The following is a 7,896-nucleotide window of genomic DNA, read 5'->3' on the forward strand; positions in this document are numbered from 1 at the left end:
CAGGCGGGCTCCTGACTTCAAAACTTGAATGTATTCCTCTGCAATACAGGCGGGCTCCTGGCTTCGAAACTTGAAATGTATTCCTCTACTATACAGGCGGGCTCCTGACTTCAAAACTTGAATGTATTCCTCTGCTATACAGGCGGGCTCCTAACTTCAAATCTTGAATGTATTCCTCTGCTATCCAGGTGGGCTCCTGACTTCAAAACTTGAAATGTATTCCTCTGCTATACAAGCGGGCTCCTGACTTCAAAACTTGAATGTATTCCTCTGCTATGGAATTTAGTAATTTTGGTATGGTTGGACTCGTGGTTGAATGTGTTGTCGTATTTTGTGAGTTTCGTCGGATTTTGAAGCGTGGCCTCGGGGGCCGGGTTTGAGCAATTTTGGGATTTTGATGTTAAATTGGATATTTTCGAGTGGGCTTCGCTCCGTTAGCATATTTTAATGATTATGTACTGATTGTGGCTAGATTTGGAGCATCCGGAGGTCGATTCGTGCGGGCGAGGCATCGCGGGCTAGAGTTTGGACTGGATCGAGGTAAGTAATGATTGTAAATACTGTCCTGAGGGTTTGAAACCCCGGATTACACATCGTTGTGTTATTTTGAGGTGATGCACACGCTAGATGACGAGCGTGGAGTTGTGCACCGTTGGGGATTGTGACTTGGTCCGTCCCGTACGATTTTTAAGTCGCGTATTTGATTTGAAACCTTATGATATTCCATGTTCTAGAGATTGATATTATATTTTGGGCTGTATGCCATGTTTGGGGCCTTGTGCCGACCTGTTGAGACCCTTAAGGGCATTTTTACTATTTTTCCTCACGCTATTTGTTTTGAAAGCATATCCTCAGTCATGTTTTTACCTGGTTATTGTTTAAATCTAGTTTTATCACTATATTTCTTAAAAAAATGTGAAAACTGTTTGGGCTGGGTTCCCTGTTTTACTGATGGTCCGAGTGATCGTGAGTTGATGACTGAGATAGACCGAGGGTCTGATTGTGAGGTTGATGACTGAGATAGACTGAGAGTCTGATTGTGAGGTTAATGACTGAGAGAGGCCGAGGGCCTGGTTGTGAGGATTATATATATATGGATCGGGCTGCACGCCGTAGCGATATAACGCTTGGGCTGTAGGAGCCCCTCCGGAGTCTGCACACCCCCAGTGAGCGCAGTCGACTATATATATGGATCGGGCTGCATGCCGCAGCGATATATGGATCGGGCTGCACGCCGCAGCGGTTACTATATGGTACCTATTGAGCGTGAGTGCTGAGTGTGAGCGCTGAATGGTAGGAGTTGAGTCACGAGTGACTGAGAGGCTAGCCCGAGGGGCGATAGATATATACATGCACATGAGTGATGTTTGCCTGAGGGGCCTGATTATGAACTTATTGATTTTCACTTCTCTTTAGAGTGAGTTTCTATCGAATATGTTGATTTGATGACTGTTTTCACTCATCTCTATACTGAGAGTCTGTCGAAAATGTTAGGTAAATGTTTTTAAACAACTTTCATTTAAGCTGTGGTTTATGAGATGTTCAGAACTTACTCACTGATTTGGATTTTGTTATTTCCACTAAGATTTTCTTGTTAGGAGGTGTTTATGACTCCTGTTTTGCCCGAGGGGCTGTTTATGAACTATGTTTTGCCCGAGGGGCCGATTATGGTTTTCAGCTCTTTTATTAAAAATGGTATTGAACCCCTACTGAATCTGTCGGAAGGCATTTTAAATGATTTTTACCAAAAGCTGGATTTTAAAAGAGACGATTGACTCGTATTCTGATTTAGCAGCCTGTATGCTTATTGAGTTTAACATAAATGTGGATTCATTGTTTCCTACTGCTCAGTTTTTATTTACTCTTATTACTTACTGGGTTGGAGTACTCACATTACTCCCTGCACCTCGTGTGCAGATTCAGGTATTTCGGAACCCAGTAGCGGGTGTTGGTTGCTCAAACGCGGAGTCATCAGAGTTAGCAAGGTGGCTGCACGACGTTCGCAGCACCGCTTCCTTCCTCTCCTTTTCATTTATGTACTTAGTACATTTTACTGTTTTTGTTGTATTCAGACCTTGGTAGATGCTCATGACTAGTGACACCCCGATGTCGGGCTTTTGTAATTATTCCGCATTTTTCTTTTAAATGTTCATTATGAGATTAACGGTTTATAAATGGTATAAAAACAAGTTTAATGGAAAATGGTTGACTTGGGGAATTGTGTCGGCTGGCCTTGTCTTCATGAGAGGCGCCATCACGACCGGGTCCGGTTTGGGGTCGTGACAGTGCCTGACTATATGTGATCGAGCGAACCAGCTGACTGGCTGAATCAACATGTGATATCATAACATACTAAAATGCGGAAGATAAACTAACACATGCTTATATGCTGAAAGTCTGAATGATAAAATTTAAAGCGTGGAAACACTAATACAAGTCTGAAACATGTTTGTAGCCAACATTGCTTAACGCAAAAAGCGCGTGACTCTGTCTAACTGTTACTCTAGTCTACGAAGCCTCTAATGAAGTACTAAAAACACTGACTGTCTGAAAGTACTGAATACTACAAGGTAATGATAATGCCCCGAAAGAACTGGGGATTACCAAATAGCTGGTACGAGAATCCTAGCGCTCTGAATCATCAACCTGTAAATCATTACCTGCATCGTGAGATGCAGGCCCCGGGCAAAAGGGACGTCAGTACATTTGAATTGCACTAGTATGTAAATCAACTGAAAGAAAGAATTAAAAATGCTGAAACTGAAACTAAGCTGATAACTGAGAATTGATAATTGATAACTGAAATGATAACTATTGAAACTAAAACTGATAGCTCATAACTGAAATGATAGCTGTTAACTGAACTGAACAAAGGAAGTAAGGATATGAATACTCCCTCTTCTGAATGATGAACAACCTATTTATCTGAATAAGCTACGACCTCGGGCCCAATATAAATGTGCACAAGCTACGACCTCAGACCCAAGTATACGTATACATAACTACGGCCTCAGGCCCAAAAATGCATAAAACATACACTACGCCCTCAGGCCCAAACATGCATAAAGCATAAACTACGGCCTCATGCCCAAGTATGCATAAAGCATATAAACTACAGCCTCAAGCCCAAATACAGGTGTTCAACATTCAGGAACTGAGAATCAAACTGCAATACATGATAGTGAAATACTGAATCACACTGAGTTACATGATACTAGAATACTGGATCACATTGAGTTACATAATATTGGAATACTGAATAGGACTAGACTGAGACATGTATTCTTGAACTGATTATAAACACTGAAACTTCAACTGTTTATGGTATACCGAGTAATCTATACTAAGACTAGGGGGCACCAAACCCAAGTCTATATTGAATACGCACTGAGCTCACAACGTTCAGAATGAAAGTGGTGAACGAGTTATGAAGCTAGAGAATATAAGTTCTACAACTGTTCAAGGAAATAGGCTAAACTATATTTCTGAGGTAATTAGTAACGTCGTAAAAGAAACATAGTGTAGGGAGAATCATTAACATTCCAAACATAGAGAGTTAGCCTCACATACCTTAACTTCCTGCTCTTGAGCATAATACAACATTTGTCAGCCATTTCAACTTTAATCTAAATCAATACAAGTCAAAGGGATTCCATATTAGCAATAATTCTCATGTTTTGGTCACTTAAGCATCTTTTCAAACACTTGGTGAAAATAAAGCTTCATAGTCCTTATTAATGGTGTCTCTACACCCAATAACCTATTCTCTTGTTCCTAGATAAATTCTAAAGTCTCAAATGGTTATAATCAACATTATTCTTTATCACCCATAAGGTAAACAACACCCTTAACCAATAATCAACAATCAACACCCCAAACCTATAATCGTTCATGCTTTTCTATCAAACCCATCAACTTATATCTCATAAACTGGGGTTTATAATCATTAAACCAATGCTAGAATCAATTAGAGGGTGAAGACATTACCTCTTTGAAGTTCAATCCCCTTGAATTCAAGTTCTAAGGTTCCTTCTCTTAACAATGATGCCCCAATCGAATATCTAATGATATGGAGGGTCTACCCATGTTAATAAGATGTTGGAAAATTAAAATTAACTTAGAATCACCATTAGAACTTACCTTGGGTGGCGGAGGGACCCTTAAGGAGTTAGGTTTTTGATAGCTTTCCTTTCTAGAGCAAGTTTTTATATTTTAGGGCTATGGGGACGAAATAGGGCTTAAAAAATGACTCCCCAACTGACACCGCACCCCTGTAGGCCTGGCCCCGGCCCCGACCGTGGTAAATAGCAGGAACACTGCGTCACACTTTCGGTCGCGGTCCGGGCGTGGTGGTTGCGCACTGTGCTGTATAACGGGCATAACATTTTGCACAAAGCTCCGTTTGGGCTCCACAATATATAGTTGGAAAGCTATTTCAATATCCTACAACTTTTGTCTTTTGAGGTTTCCCAAATTCCTTACAAATTTTCACTAACTGCTGCTGGAAGAAGGACCTTTTGTAAACTTAGTCTATTTTGTCGAATCTTATGCACCTCACTCTCCATCTTGATTCCGAAACAACTATTTTCACCAATAATCATCCCTCTAGGACTTCATATGTCTAAAATATCAAATTAATTCCCATTTAACATATCTACACCTAGTCCGAATGTACGGGGTGTTACAATAATGGTCTTATGACACCCCGAAAGATTTTATTGATGTACTTCTCATGCATTGCATTCATTTACATTGATCCATGACCAGATGGAGTTATATACGCATATATATATGTATAATATATTTATATAGGATATGGGAAAAGGTTACGGCGTTATATACGCATCACCATCTGATCAGCTGGTATACGTTGATGATTTGCCCACAGTGGTCGAGATGATATGATGGGATGCCCTCAGAGGCTTGATGATGTTATAAACACATACACCCATGCATGGTATGGTATTTATACGCATATGAATGACATTTTAAATATTAAAGGATTTCACAGAGCTATTCAGATTTACATGTCGAGTCTTTTACTCCATGTTCCTCTCATGTCTATTGTTTACTGATTTTCATTCCTTACATACTCGGTACATTATTTGTACTGACGTCACTTTTACCCCGGGATGCTGCGTTTCATGCCTGCAGGTCCCGATAGACAGGTCGAGAGTCCTCCAAGTAGGCTATCAGCTCAGCGGAAGATGTTGGTGCGCTCCATTTGCTCCGGAGTTGCTTATTTGGTCAATATGATTAGTACATGCATTGATTGGTATGGCGGGGCTCTGTCCCGACCTTTATGATATTATGTATTCTTAGAGGCTTTTAGACAGATGTCATGTATACGGATTCTTGTATGGCCTTGTCGGCCTATGTTTTGAGTATATAAAGGATCATGCCGGCCTTATAGACCCGTACGTTATATGTATAAGTTTGGATTACATGTTGGGTCATCCAATGTCGAGTATTTCCCCATGTTTTATTCTACTTATCTCGTGATAGCCTCTCCGGCTCATTTACCTATGATAGTATGATATGAAAGATACGTTACGTAGGTACTCGGTTGAGTAAGGTATCGGGTGCCCGTCGTGGCCCATCGGTTTGGGTCGTGACAAAAGTGGTATCAGAGCAGTTCTGTCCTAAGGAGTCTACAAGCCGTGTCTAGTAGATTCTTGTTTATGGGTGTGTCGTGCACCACACTTATAAGTAGGAGGCTAAAGGGCATTTAGGACTGTCACTCTTTCTTCCTACTCTAGATTGTGTGGTAGAGCTCAGTTGTAAGAATTCAAATTCCTAACTTCTATTTTATTCGTAATAAGACGATACCTACATCCAGAAAGACAGTTGGTAAGAGATTGAATGTGGCCATGGAAGAGTTGAGTTAGAGGGACTCGATTTTTCATGATGCTTATGATAAGTAAATGTAAGGTCTTCAGTGGATTATGTATGTACTAAGCCATGTAAGCCTCTTGATAAGGAGCCTTGAGGCAAGAATACCTATCCACCTTTATGGTGAAAGACAATGAGAGATTCAGAAGGTAAATACAAGTTTCAACAAGCAAAATAAGCATGATGAAGAAGGTACGAGGCGCCTAGTTAAAGAAGGTTAACAATATTTATAATTCATGCAGAGGAATACAAGCTTTTTGAGTTACCTTCAACAGTGACAGATGTATGTACAATCGGCCACACTGACGTGTTTTATGCCCATACTTGCCTACGCTTTTGTCATAAAATTGCTACAAAATGGTCTCAAAATGCTCAGAAGTTGCACTTGATTGCAGGTTTGATCGACAAAGCGACGAAAGTCAAATATCGGCTCAGAAAGGAGTGAAACCTGCTCAAGTGTCAAAGACCAAGGAAGTTGAGGAAAAGAGGCCCCAGTGCAGACCGCGCAACTGTGAACGCGGCCGCACTAAGAGGTTCAGAGAATGGCAAAATCCAAGGGGAGGCTACGCGGCCGCGGTCATTTCTACGCGGTCCGCGGTTAAGCTCCGCGGCCGCGTTACACTTTTACGCGGTCCGCGGAGCAGAGATTTAGAGAGCCTAGTTTTGACCCTTTCCAAGCAATGCGGCCTCCGCTCAATTCTGTGCGGCCACGCCAATTTCCACCGCGGCCGCGCTACATTTTTATGCGGTCCGCGGTCCTCAACTTCAGAGAAGCAGAAGCCAAGAGTTCAAGAGCCAGTGCGGCCGCGGTCATGTTTGCGCGGTCCGCGCTGACCCCGCAGGGGTATGTTTGTCCAATTTTTCCAGCCCAGTATAAATAGAACCTTTTTCTGTTTTTAGGTTTAGTTTTGTTTTTCTGAAGCTGCTGAGCTCGTGAGAACGCCTAGTTTAGCCATTTTTGGCATTCTTACTCTTCAATATTGTATTTTCTTCCTAGCAATTAATTAATATGTTTACTTCTTCATCTATTTCTTTTATTTTTGCATCTAGCATGAGTAGCTAAACTCACTAGCTAGGGTTGCGGCTCAACCCTAGTGTGGGTAATTGATGGGTGTTGCCATCTAAGGTTAGGTTGATATTGGGTGTTTGCTATTTGGGTTAATTTTAGGTTTTAATTAAGGATTGGTGGTTGCAAACACTGATTCTAGCTTGGTGGGTTTAACTCTTCTTGAGAAAGAGAGTCTATAACCCCAAAATTGACCCAACAAGGAATTGGGATGGACCCATGAGAAATGGTAGTCCCAATTAACGGGTAAAACCTCGAGAGAGTAATCACCCCACTTGAACCCTAGTTGCTTGGTCAAATTGGCCTACCCAATTGGTCTCGAGAGAGTCAATTGGGCAAAATCACTCCCTCTACCGAGAGGTGTGAGAGTGGGTACAATTGTGCAACGGTTATAGCATAAGCCCCAAACATGTCAATCTTTCCTTAGTAGCATCTACCCATTAATTAGCCACCTAGGCAATGCCACAACCCTAGTGCCTTTCTCTATATTAATTACAACTTAGCAATATTCCCGTAGCAAAATTTAGCTTCAATCATTAGTCTTATAATAGTAGATATAAAAATCAAAATCAAAGATGTTTGAAGTGATATTAGAAGCACAACTGCAATTCTAGACTAAACAGACAATACAACTCCATTACTAGCTCCCTGTGGAAATTCGATCCCGAACTACTATTCGGGTAAAAGCTGTTGTGACTCGCTCTTCCTACCTTAGTGTAGTGTTGAGTCGGCAGCGATCAACTTTTTGGCGCCGTTGCCGGGGAGCTTACGGTGTTGACTATCTGTTTAGCTTGTTTTGTGCTTTGCTTCTCTTTCCTTATTGTTTACTAATTTTGTTTGTGTCGATCATTCAGGTACTATGGCTCTCAATGCAAACGACCCTCTTGGCAACGTGAATGCGGGGGAGGAGTTAGATGATCTTGAGCCCGAAGAGGTTC

This window comes from Nicotiana attenuata, chromosome 10, assembly GCF_001879085.1.
Source record: "Nicotiana attenuata strain UT chromosome 10, NIATTr2, whole genome shotgun sequence".
Lineage (NCBI taxonomy): Eukaryota > Viridiplantae > Streptophyta > Magnoliopsida > Solanales > Solanaceae > Nicotiana > Nicotiana attenuata.